General features: G+C 49.7%; 1 protein-coding gene across 1 annotated transcript in view; it reads left to right on the forward strand.

Moving 5' to 3' along the window:
• Positions 1-376: 376 nt before the first annotated feature.
• PIK3R6 (phosphoinositide-3-kinase regulatory subunit 6) overlaps positions 377-12,246 on the forward strand; it is a 59,699-nt gene continuing 47,829 nt past the window's right edge. The window contains exon 1 of the mRNA XM_084648285.1: positions 377-507. The gene's annotated coding sequence lies outside the window, so the exon portion shown is untranslated. The remainder of the gene's footprint in view (positions 508-12,246) is intronic.

The following is a 12,246-nucleotide window of genomic DNA, read 5'->3' on the forward strand; positions in this document are numbered from 1 at the left end:
TGCTGCGAAAAAAAAGACTCCCATGGCAAACAGTCTCAGAGCCCAGATCAACTGACTCTGTGATGATCAGTGTAGATGTTTGGACTGGGGCTGGAACCAAGCTCTGAAACCCAGCGAGGGGGGTGGATCTGCCTTTCCACAGCTGCCCTGCTCCCTTCCAGTAAACAAAGGGTCCCATTTGATACTCTCTGCTCCTGCAGCTTTCACTGGAGCTAAAAGGAAACTCCAGCTGGGCAAGCACGGAGTGAGAGCTCTGTAACTTTAGAGTAAAGCGCTTTATGTGTTACTTTCACAACTGATCTCGCTCTGAAGTGGCTGTGAGAGAGCAGGGTGCAGCCCTGCAGTGCGGGGCGGTGGGGTGGGGGGGGTGTGAATTCTGATCCGCTCCAAGGGACACCTGTCATAGCGTGGCGAGCCAGCACGGACACATGCTTCTGCATGTTGCCCCACGGCTGCAGACGCACCGCCTCACCATGCAGGACGGCTCGGGACCGATCACCTGTCACGGTATTTGTACGAATTCATTCCTCACATTGGTAGCAAGCCAGGGTATTGATTTCTGCGATGTGATTAGTGCTTCTGGATTGGAGCAGTGATTGACAGGGAGGAAGCGGGGGCGGGGGGTGTCTTTCACACTCTGTTCCCAATTAAATTTCCCTTGCAAATGTAGCCGCTTGTGCTGGTAATCAAGATAAATGGAATGTACTTAGCTTACTGAATTTGTGTAAATACACCAATGTCCAAGACCTGAGAGCCTGGCTTTGCAGCTGGACTATATATAACTCTCCTAAAACTTGTGTGCGCATTTCTCTGGCAGTGAATGACCCAACTCTACACGTTGGTTAATAGAGGGGGTTTTAGGAGAGAGACTATTTTCCTGGTTTTGTCATTATTTTCTTTAGGTTTTTGGCACTTGACTGTTCCAGGCACCCTCCAGGATGTGTAGTTTTTGACTCATAATTTGACACCCAATGCTGTGAAAACTCTTCTCATCACATGTCCGTTTCACAGACTAGACATGTGGCCCGTGAAAGAAAGGCAGTTGCTTGAGTTAGGGAGTTGAAGGGTGAGACTGTGAAGGCCACACTCTGGAAGAAATCCCCAAATTCACAGCTATAATACCGACAGCAATACCAGGGACTTTGGGGGAGTAATGACTGCAGTGCTGCAACTTGAGAGCAGCTCTGAGGATGAAATTCTTCCTATTTAGAAGCCAGTGGGAGTTTTGCCACTGACTTCTAAGGGGACGGTTCTGTTCAATATCTTCATCAATGATTTAGATAGTGGCATAGAGAGTAGACTTATAAAGTTTCCGGACGATACCAAGCTGGGAGGGGTTGCAAGTGTTTTGGAGGACAGGATTAAAATTCAAAATGATCTGGACAAACTGGAGAAATGGTCTGAAGTAAATAGGGTGAAATCCAATAAGGACAAATGCAAAGTATGCCACTTAGGAACAATCAGTTGCACATATACAAAATGGGAAATGACTGCCTAGGAAGGAGTACTGTGGAAAGGGATCTGGGGGTCATAGTGGATCACAAGCTAAATTTTCAGTCAACAGTGTAACGCTGTTGCAAAAAAAGCAAACATCATTCTGGGACGCATTAGCAGGAGTATTGTAAGCAAGACACGAGAAGTTTCAGAGTAACAGCCGTGTTAGTCTGTATTCGCAAAAAGAAAAGGAGGACTTGTGGCACCTTAGAGACTAACCAATTTATTTGAGCATGAGCTTTCGTGAGCTACAGCTCACTTCATCGGATGCATACCGTGGAAACTGCAGCAGACTTTATATATACACAGAGGATATGAAAAAATACCTCCTCCCACCCCATTGTCCAGCTGGTATTACCACTGACTGATATTGGTGATACCACCAATATCGGCCACTTCCAACAGTTGAAAGTTGAACAGTTGGAAATGGCTGACGTCCACCTTGATTGCATTGGCCTCATTAGCACTACAAAAGTAATTTTCCTTCTATTGATATTTACCCCTTCTTGTCAACTGTTGAGAATAGGCCACTCCACCTTAAATGAACTGGCCTCATTAGCACTGACCCCCCACTTGGTAAGGCAACTCCCATCTTTTCATGTGCTGTGTATATATATACTGCTTACTGTATTTTTCACTCCATGTATCTGATGAAGTGGGTTTTAGCCCACGAAAGCTTATGCCCAAATAAATTTGTTAGTCTCTAAGGTGCCACATCAATAGGTGTGGCTGGTTAGGAGTGACAGGCGCCCTGACACACAGAAGAGCTGGTAAGGGCTGGTCATCTTCACTTCCAGGCACTAGCCAACTGATGGGGATCAGGATTCTGTTGACTTGTATCCAGCTTGTCGTCCGCTATAATCTCCAGGTCCTTTTCTGCAGAACTGCCACTTAGCCAGTCGGTCCCCAGCCTGTAGCAGTGCATGGGATTCTTCCGTCCTAAGTGCAGGACTCTGCACTTGTCCTTGCTGAACCTCATCAGATTTCTTTTGGTGCTGGCGGGGGAGGAAAGAGGAGCAAGGGTGCAGCGTGCTCAGGGGAGGGGGCGGAACTGGGCAGGGAAGAGGTAGGGTGGGGGCAGGAAGAGGGGGGGAAGAGGTGGAGTGGGGGCAGGGCCTGGGCGGAGCACCCCCTGGCAGATTAGAAACTTGGAGTCTATGTTTCAGGCCTTCCCCCACCCCGGGATGGCCCCGTCAACACTATTACTTTTTGCAGTCAAACTTGTAATCTCCTCAAAAAAAAGATATTGTTAGTTTGACTGGATCTGTTTTCCATAAACCCATGCTGATCTGCATTAATTGCATTGCCTTCCGAGCCGCCAAACGGACCCATACATATGCCTGCAATTGCTGGGAAAGTCGGCTTTCAGTTTTCTAAAATAGAGGGTTTTTTTATCAGTGAAAACCCAGCATATTTACTGAAAATTGAAGAAAAACCATTTTTTTTCAACAAAGTTTCCTGCAATTCCCCCCCCCCCCCAATCCCTGCCCCTCAAGAAAACTTGGCATTTTTTCAAGCAGTTCTCGATTGGACTCCCCCTCTGGAGGCTCTCTTTGAGGGACGCTGCACCTGCCCAGCTGATGAGTCACAGAAGGCTACACTCCTGGCAGAAAAGGGAGTGTAATGGAGAAGAAAATCTAATCCCCATTTGTGCCACAAAGGAGAATCACCCAGTTAGAAAAAAAAAAAAGCTACAACATTTAAAAACGTGGCTCCCATCTGATTACTAAAAGAGGATTTACGAATTGAACCGGGGTATTAGTGACAGGCGAGGTGCTTGGGGCAAGGCTCTCACTGGTGGGAAAGATGGGAACAAGATTGTCCTGTATTTGGGGCGCCACCTCTGCTTCTGCTGTTGTGTGTCATATTTTCCCCGTCGACTCAGCCGTCATTTCCCCGTAAGTCATGTGCTCTTACGGGGGTCTACGGGCCCTTCCTGCTCTTGGACGGAAGGCTTGTGGTCACGGTGAGCAGTGAGTTTAGAGCTCACAGACAGAAAATCCAGAAGCGAAACCCTTTCAGGCTCTGCAACACTTTTCACTTGGCTGTTGATGCAAAGGCTAGAGTGGACTTGCAGCTCTTCAGCATAGCCCATTCCTCCTATGGCTGATCTCTGGACTAACATGGACCGTGGCCTGCACACCATGCATTGCTGAGGTCTGCCTCATCCACAGGCTCCTGCTCCTCTTTATTTTCCCTGTGATGCACATGCTGGGGGAGCTCTGTGCTCTGGGGAGAGCTTTGCACCTACAAGCCAGAAGGATCCAAGGGAAGGTAAGAGCAGTCTGAGTTGGAGGGGATGAGTCAGAGGGGAGAGAGATTTTACCCCCAAGATGTGGGCCACTGGTTACATTTGGCAGAATGTGGGAGCTCCTATAAATGGACTGGCCCCTAGAAAGCGGGGCAACTTGGATTCATCTCCAGAATTATGGGGACTCCCCCTCCGCCTCCCACCCACAAGCATCCCCATGTGTAAGTTTCTTGGTGGGAAGGAGGAATACATGGGCCCTGCTGGATTCCCCTGCTCTCTTGTTGGCTTTTGCTTGTGATCGTGCAGAGGCTGTCTGTCAGCAACTCTGCCTCCCTGTTTGGTGTATTACGCTGTAGTAAACTCTTCTGCTGCTTCTCTTCTCTTCGGGCTCTGGAGAATGAGCAGGGTCTTCCCTGCTTTAGATCCTCCCTGGAGAACACTTCGTGCTGAGAGAGAGTTTGAGACAGTTTATTTATAAGGGCCTGGTACAGGGGACACAGTTATGTTCCTTTGGTCAGACTCTGGAGATGTTGCCCCAGTCCAGAGACATGCACTCAGCTGTACTCTGCTATGTTTGGCAGGGGCCAGTGGAGAGAGCCTGGTTTGCTATTTTGCTCCCTAAGTGCTGGAGACTAGGTTGCAGTTTGCACATTCCTCTGCATGTGTTTAATTAGATGGCAAGAAGAGCAGAGTAACCAGTAGTGTCACTAGCAAACCATCGGTGAGGCAGCACACCTACATGCACATGCATGCTTGCACACTCACACAGGCACACATAGGAACATGCACATACGTGTAAACAAATATGTGCGTGCATATGCACAAGTGTGTGCACATATGAACATGCATGCATATAAATACACACACATACATGCACACGTATGGACATGCATACATGTGCACTCATGCACACACACACACATCTACAAGCGCATACTCACACTAAAGCAGTGGTTTTCAAACTTTTTTTCTGGTGACTCAGTTGAAGAAAATTGTTGATGCCCACGACCCAGCGGAGCTGGGGATGAGGGGTTTGGGGTGTGGGAGGGGCTCAGAGCTGGGGCAGAGGGTTGGGGTGAGGGCTGTAGGGTGTGGCTGGGAATGAGAGGTTCAGGGTGTGGGATTGGCTCTGGGCTGGGGCAGGGGTCTGGGCTGGGGGTGCAGGTTCTGGGCTGGGGCCAGGGATGAGGGGTTTGCGTGAAGGAGGGGGCTCCGGGTTTGGGGGGGCTCAGGGCTGGGGCAAGGGGTTGGGGTGTGGGAGAAGGTCAGGGAACCAGCCAGTGGGAGTGCGGAGCCGGTGTTCGGGGGGGGGTCAGCGCACGCAGCCCCATGGCCCCTCTGCCTAGGAGCCAGACCTGCTGCTGGGTGCTTCCGAGGTGCAGCGCAGTGTCAGAACAGGTAGGGACTAGCCTGCCTTAGCTGGGCAGCACCGCTGACGGGACTTTTAATGGCCCAGTCGGCGGCGCTGACCAGAGCCGCCGCGGCCCAGTGCCTTCCATTCCGAGACCCAGTACTGCGTCGCAACCCGCAGTTTGAAAACCACTGCACTAAAGCAATCTCTGAGTTAATGAATGAATAACTAGTAAACAAGAACCAATTTAAATTGGTTAGTCTCTAAGGTGCCACAAGTACTCCTTTTCTTTTTGCGAATACAGACTAACACGGCTGTTACTCTGAAACCTGTTAGTAAACAAGAGCAGCCCTGTAGTCCCAATCCAACAGCAGGGGAAGGCATGCTGCTTCCTCCCTTATTCTTCTGCTGGGAGAGCATCTCTGCCTACATCCTCTCTCGGGAGGGAGCTGGCTCACCCTCTGATTTCAGCAGCACTAGGTGATTGCCTCCCCACTGCAGTTGGTTTAGGGAGAAAAGCCCAACTTCCCTCTGTCCCCATGTGCTGCACCTGACCTCCCTAGGGTGGGGCAGAGTGGCTGCTTCCTCATAGGATGTGGAGCCCGTCGATCAGATCAGATCAGCCCAACAGAGAAGGACTTTTGCTTTGTCCCCTATCGTAGGAGACCTCAAGCTGCCAGAGAGCAGTGATGGGGTGGTGAGATTGGTCACCTGTATGTGTCACCCCACACCGTATGGCACTCTGTCCCCTCTGGTGGTGACTGCACCACATTTAGAGCTGCGTCGTTTAGCTCATGCTGCAGATGCTCCTGGTTTCAGATCCAGAGGTCCCAGATTCCATTCCTGCTGCTATTGACCCACCCAGCGGTGTGGGTGCAGCATTATGTAGGATCTTGACCCTGTGATTTGGAGTCAGGGTAATCCCTCTCAGACCCTAGGCAGGACTAGGCAAGGGATGAGGCAGGTGTCTCATACAGCAGTCAGGGAATGTAATGCCTAGTTTGGGTTCATTGTGCCCATTCTGAGCCCACCCTCTGGCTTCACTCTCAGATATCCCTACGACGAGAATTGCGCCCCCAGCAAAGCAGACAATGCATGTGGACATTGTGGTGGAAATGGAAATACCACATGACACCGAGCCACAAATTGTCAGCTAAGCAGCAGCAAATGGAAACAAAGATTGGCAGAGCAGGAAATAATGATGAGGACTGGGCAGTCACCCAGAGCAATCTGGATCGCTGAGGAAGCTGGGCCCTTTGAAACCAACTGCCTTTTCGATACAGCCAAATGCAGAGATATGCCTCTAGGAACAAGGAATGCAGGCTATAGCCACAGAGAGGAGGACTGTATCCTGGACAGCAGTGACTCTGAAAAAGGATCTAAGGGTCATAATGACAAACAACTCAACCTGAGCACCCAGTGCAATGCTGGGGTATAGGAGAAGGGAGATGATGATTGTACCTCTGTGTAGGGCATTGGTGAGAAAGATACTGGAATACTCAAAGCTATTAATTCCAAATAGCGCACCCCATTCTCCTTCTGGAAATTAGCATTATACATAGTTGCTGTCTTTCACTCTTTGGATCCCATTAGTCTCCAGAGTTCCCTGTTTCTGCGGTTGACCATTTCCACCTCTCCATCACTCTTTTGGTTCTGCAGTATTCATACAGTGCAATGGCATGTCTCAGAGTCTCTGTCCTCTTGGACTCTGATGTTTTTTATTGTCCAGGAGACTGAGTTCATTTGAGATGGTGCTTCTAGGAATTATTCCTCAGACTTGTCTCTTTTTGGAAATAATTCCTTTTTCTCCCCCTCCGGAGCCATTTTTCCTGTAGAATTTCCTTTTTTATTAGTAATCTGCGAAGACCCTGCTTCCGTAACATGTGCCTGGTTCCAGTCCTGCGCGAGTTACCAACCCTTCCAAAATAGGCATTTGTCATGAAAAAACTGAACAGAGCCTGAATCATTAGCCATCAGATGCTGCTGCTGGCATATCTCTTTGTTTCATGCTGGCGGTCTAGCTCCATTTGTTTTTAAACTGTCTATACTAAGGCCAGGTCTACACTACAGACTTTTGCCACTAGAGCTCTGTTGGTCAGGGGTTGTGATGAGATGTGATCCCTGACCAACAGAGCCATGCCATCAGAGCCCCTAATATAGATGCAGTTATACCCAACAAAGCTTTGGCTGGCATAATTTGATTTGGTTGTGGGGACGATTTTATTATATGGGTCCAGAGGGCAGCTGCTCTAGGAGACCTTTGCTGCTATAGCGTGTACCACCATTCTTATACCCTTAAAGTGCTCCTAGTGTAGATGTGGCCCACATCGGTAGCTTTCATTGGATTGTTATGGGAGACGATAGCAAATTGTAGATGATTGTCGTATTTCTGCAGTGACTTGCTTTCCCATTGGGGCTGCTACCCAGTGGCTGCCCGAGGGAACAACATTCTGAGGCTACATCTGCTGTAGCAACAAAGTGCTCCTAGTGTGGACTTGGCTTATACTGGCAAAACTGCGATTTTGCTGGTATAGCTTATTCTGCCTGCTCCCACATGCAAAATAAGCAGCACCAGTGAAAGCACAGTTTTACCAGAATAGCTGCCTCTACACTAGGGGCTTTTGGCGGCACAGCTATATCAGGCAAGGATCACACTTCCTCACACCCCTGGCCAACCGAGCTGTGCCAACAGAAGCCCCTAGTGTGGACCAGACCCTAGGCTCCCATGCTACAAACCTTTATGATTTTGTGCAGCTGAGTAGTCCTGTTTGCTTCACTGGGATTCCCTTACAGGGCAGAAAGTGGAGCATGTACCTGAGTCTGCAGGATCAGGGCCATATGCTGGTGTTTGCTTTCTAAGGCTAAGCACAGCAGCCCTGTGGTTTGTTTCTCTGCCTCCTGCAATGTTCTGTTTCACCAGCTAGCCACTAGCTCTTGAGCTGGTGTAAATCAGTGCAGCTCCATTGATGTCAGTGAAGCTCATCCCAGCTGAGGATCTGGCCCCACATCTATAACAACGAAGATCGGGTAAGCTGGGTGCTGGCTTGGGTTCCACACACATTTTGATGCTTTGCCAGAGAATCTTTCCCTTTAATAAGTGGGTCCACCAAAAAGTGATGGTGTCCAAAGGGCATTTCAGAGTTCCATGTTTGCTGGCTCTGGGTGTGTTCATCAGCACTGGAGAAAAAAAACCTTTTGCAGTGAGTGGCCATCCTGATTATCACTGCAAAAGTTTTTTTTTTTCTCCTGCTGATAATATCCCACCTTAATTAATTGGTCTCCTTACAGTTGGTATGGCAACACCCATTTTTTCATGTTCTCTGTGTGTATATATATATCTTCCTACTGTATTTTCCACTGCATGCATCCGATGAAGTGGGTTTTAGCCCATGAAAGCTTATGCCCAAATAAATGTGTTAGTCTCTAAGGTGCCACAAGTCCTCCATGTTTTTCCTGTGTCTCTAATCTGTCTAAATTAACATACAACTAAATACATGGAGGGGGAGGGTAATCTTTCAAAGTGGAGCTGCACTTTAAATTAAATTTCCTTTGGAAAAAACAATGCTTTACTTTAGAACAGAGTTTCCCAAACTTGGGACGCGGTTGTTCAGAAAAAGCCCCTGGCGGGCTGGGCCGGTTTGTTTACCGGCCGGTTTGTTTACCTGCCGCGTCCACAGGTTCGGCCGATCGCGGCTCCCACTGGCCGCGGTTCACTGTTCTTGGCCAGTGGGGGCTGCAGGAAGTGGCGTGGGCTTAGTGATGTGCCGGCCGTCATTCCCGCAGCCTCCGTTGGCCTGGAGCAGCGAACCGCAGTCAGTGGGAGCTGCGATCGGTCGAACCTGCGGACGCGGCAGGTAAACAAACGGGCCTGGCCCCCCGGGGGGTTTCCCTGAACAAGGGGCATCCCAAGTTTGGAAAACACCGCTTTAAAAGAAACAGGGATTGCTAACTAAATTTCAGCTTCTGCTGTGCAAAGGCTAAGGAATTGTTTTCTTGCTTCTACAACAGCCGGGGGAGTCCAAAGTTTTAAATTAGTGCATTTGCTCAGAATGAAGGGGAATTCCTATCTATAAGGTTTTTTGGAGCTCATTTCTAAATCTAAAAGCCCATGGTTTGTGATTGGGTTCTAAATTTGGCCAAACAAGCTCACCCGTCCAACTTCTGGAGGTGAGCTTTGAATGTGGAAAACCACCAGCAACATTAACAATAATTGTCATGCTTAAGAGACACTCCATGAGCACCCCATGGCCTCGAAAAACCTCCAGGGGTTAGAGGAGGTAGAGATCAGTGGTGCAGCCATCATTGTGGCAATCTGAAGGAGGCTTCACCACTCTGTACCTGTTCTGTGGATAATGAGAGCATTCCAGTCTCCAGGGCAGGTGGGCTGGTACCTTTTCAAGCAGTAAATTCACTTTTTAAAAATAGAATCATACAGAAATTGACAGGACGAGTGGTGTTGCTAACTCTGGAGATTTTCTCACAAATTCTGCAAAGTCTGGTGTTTTTCCTGAAGCTCCAGTTCCTGGAGCCATGTGACTATGTGAGAATCTCCACTTAAAAATAAAGTGAGTAAGTTTCTAGTCCTTGTGGTTGCACAGAAAAGCCTGAAAAAGTGACTCAAGTGATTTTGGAAGGCTAGGATTTGGTGATATTGGAAGCACTATATAAGGTTCTTCCACTACTGTCCAGAGCCCAGGGCCTCTAGAGCCAGGTCCCATCTGTGTGCCTAGATGCAGAACCATGTATTTAATAAGAAATGGGAACTTGTTCTTTGGACAGAGTTTGAGAGTCTCTCCTGGCAGTGGGGTGCCTACCCCTGCAGGGCAGCCCCACAAACTTGGAGCTAGGATAGAAGACGGATCTTTGGGTGACCAGGGCAAGCTAGCTCGTTCCCCCAAGAGGCCTCTGACCGTTTCCAGGCAGTGGAGAGGAAGGGATGGTTTTGGGCCTCAAGATGGCTTCCATGGGATGGGCCCAAGGAAAGTTTGCTGCTTTTCTGTACTGTATTAATGTGCATTGAGGGGAAGGAGAGAAGTGTGAAGCCAGTGGATATTTAGTCTATGAGCTGCAGTTTTCTAGACGGAGCTGAGCCGCATGAGCTCAGGAGGCTGAGGGTATTTGTTGCCTCTGTGCTCAAAATAAGAGGTAGCAAGAGGAAGTGGAGACGGCTGTATTCACTATAGGTACTTGACATACACCTTAAAAATAGAACAGAGGAAAACATCAAGAGAGCGAGAGTCCCTGAGCACTTGTCATTGGTGTAAGCCCACGTGTCTTCTGGTTAATGACTGACTCACTGGACATTTATTTTTAACTCAGAGACACCGATATAGCCAGAGAAGTGACTCTGAAAATGCCCCCATGAGCTTCTGCCCCTGTTTTGAGGATTAAGTGCCGGCCATTAGCCTGGCCCCTGCCAGGGGTGAGCTCGCAACTGGATTGCAGCACTCTTGCATGTGTTGCTGGTAGGCAGTGTCTCCAATTGTTGAGCTATTTATTACCAAATGCCTTCAGTAACATCGCTTGCAAGGCTGCTGTGTAATCTTTGGGCAAGGGGCCGCTCTCAAGTTGCTTGATCACACTGTCCAAAGAAGGAAAGAGAGAAGTAGAAAAAGTGAAGTGTGCTCTGCTGCCGTCAAGGTGAACTCTAGCCTGAGCGAGATAAGGAGGCTGGTAAGATAAGAAATCTGAACAGAGCAGCACTGTGCGCTCTCAGGAAGCGCTGTTGTAGTCGGAGCCCTCCTCCCACTCAGAGCTCGGGAGAGGCGAGGGATTGACTCAATAATAATAATAATTAGCCATTTGCCTTCCCTCTGAGGATCTGAAAGCACTTTCCAGACATGAATTAACTAAGCCAAGCAACTCCCCATATGTGGGGGGAATAGTGTTGTCCCCCACTATGCTGATTGGGAAACTGAGGCACATAAAAGCAAAGTGACTCCCTCAAAGCGACACTGTGTCAATGCCAAGTCAGGGACAGAATCACTCCCTGCTGTAGTTCCTAGACTGAGCTACCACCCAGGCTGCATGGAGAGGGAGGGGGATTCTTAGAAATGGATCCCAGGAAGGATGTGTGGAGCTTTTGCCTCTTATTCTCTCTGGCTCTTGCCTCTGCTCTTCCATCGGCTGCTGGAACAGTGCATGCTGCCATCAGGATTGGAAGCTCCCCCACCCCAATGCGGTGCGCTTCCAAAGCTGTACTAACTGGGAGCAGGCTGCTGCCGAGAGAGTAGTGGAAGTCAGCATGAATGGCAGAGAGCCAGGTCTGGTTCCCAGTGCCTGGAGCCAGAAATAAATACTGGAGGGGGAGGGATAGGTTTTGCAACCTGCAGATTTTTCAGGAAACATTTTATTAATTGAACAGCAGCACACTCTCAGTGAGTCATGCACACTGATCTAGAAGGGCCCTGTCCTGCATGGGGCTCGCTACATGGGCAATCCCACAATGGCAATAAGCACTTGGCTTGGTAGTAATTGTTCACAGGATTGGGCTCTCTACTGTAATTCTCCCGCTCCCCAGTTCCCTTGGCTGGCTGGATCTCTCCAAGTTCAATCTCTTGGTGATGTCCATCTGTCTGTCTTCCCCCTTTGTCCCCTCCCCAGTCCAGCGGTGACACTGCATTGAGAACTGAGCAGTTATCACAGTCTCCAGAGAGCAAATGCTGTGAATTTATTGAGCCCTGCGTGGATACAAAAATGTGGATCTGCATCTGCCAGGATCAACCTGCGATCTGCTAGCTGTCTTTTACCTGTATCCGCATCTGCACTGCCCCAGCAAGCTGTCTCACAAGGACTAGCGACCTGGGGGGGGAGAGTGGGGGTGTGGGGTCTTGCAGGGAAGACGCAGCGCAAGGGTGGGGACTGGGGTAAGGGGCAGCGCACAGGTGGGGGTCTCAAGGAGAAGAGGCAGTGCTGAGGTGGGTTAGGGGGAAGGGACATTGCATCCCGTGCTGCTCCCGGGGGCTTGTGAGCGACGGCAGCAGCTGTGCCTGTTGCATCACAGTGGGGCACAGGGGGGGGGCAGAGGGGCCCCGCCTACTCCAATCCCCATGCCCGGGGGCAGGCCCTGCTGCCCAGGAGCCAGCAGGCTGGGCCCGGGACTGGGAGCATGGCCAGTGCTGCTAGGCCGAGCCATGGTGGGGACACTGGC

This window comes from Lepidochelys olivacea, assembly GCF_965140295.1.
Source record: "Lepidochelys olivacea isolate rLepOli2 genome assembly, chromosome: 14".
NCBI classification, from domain to species: domain Eukaryota; kingdom Metazoa; phylum Chordata; order Testudines; family Cheloniidae; genus Lepidochelys; species Lepidochelys olivacea.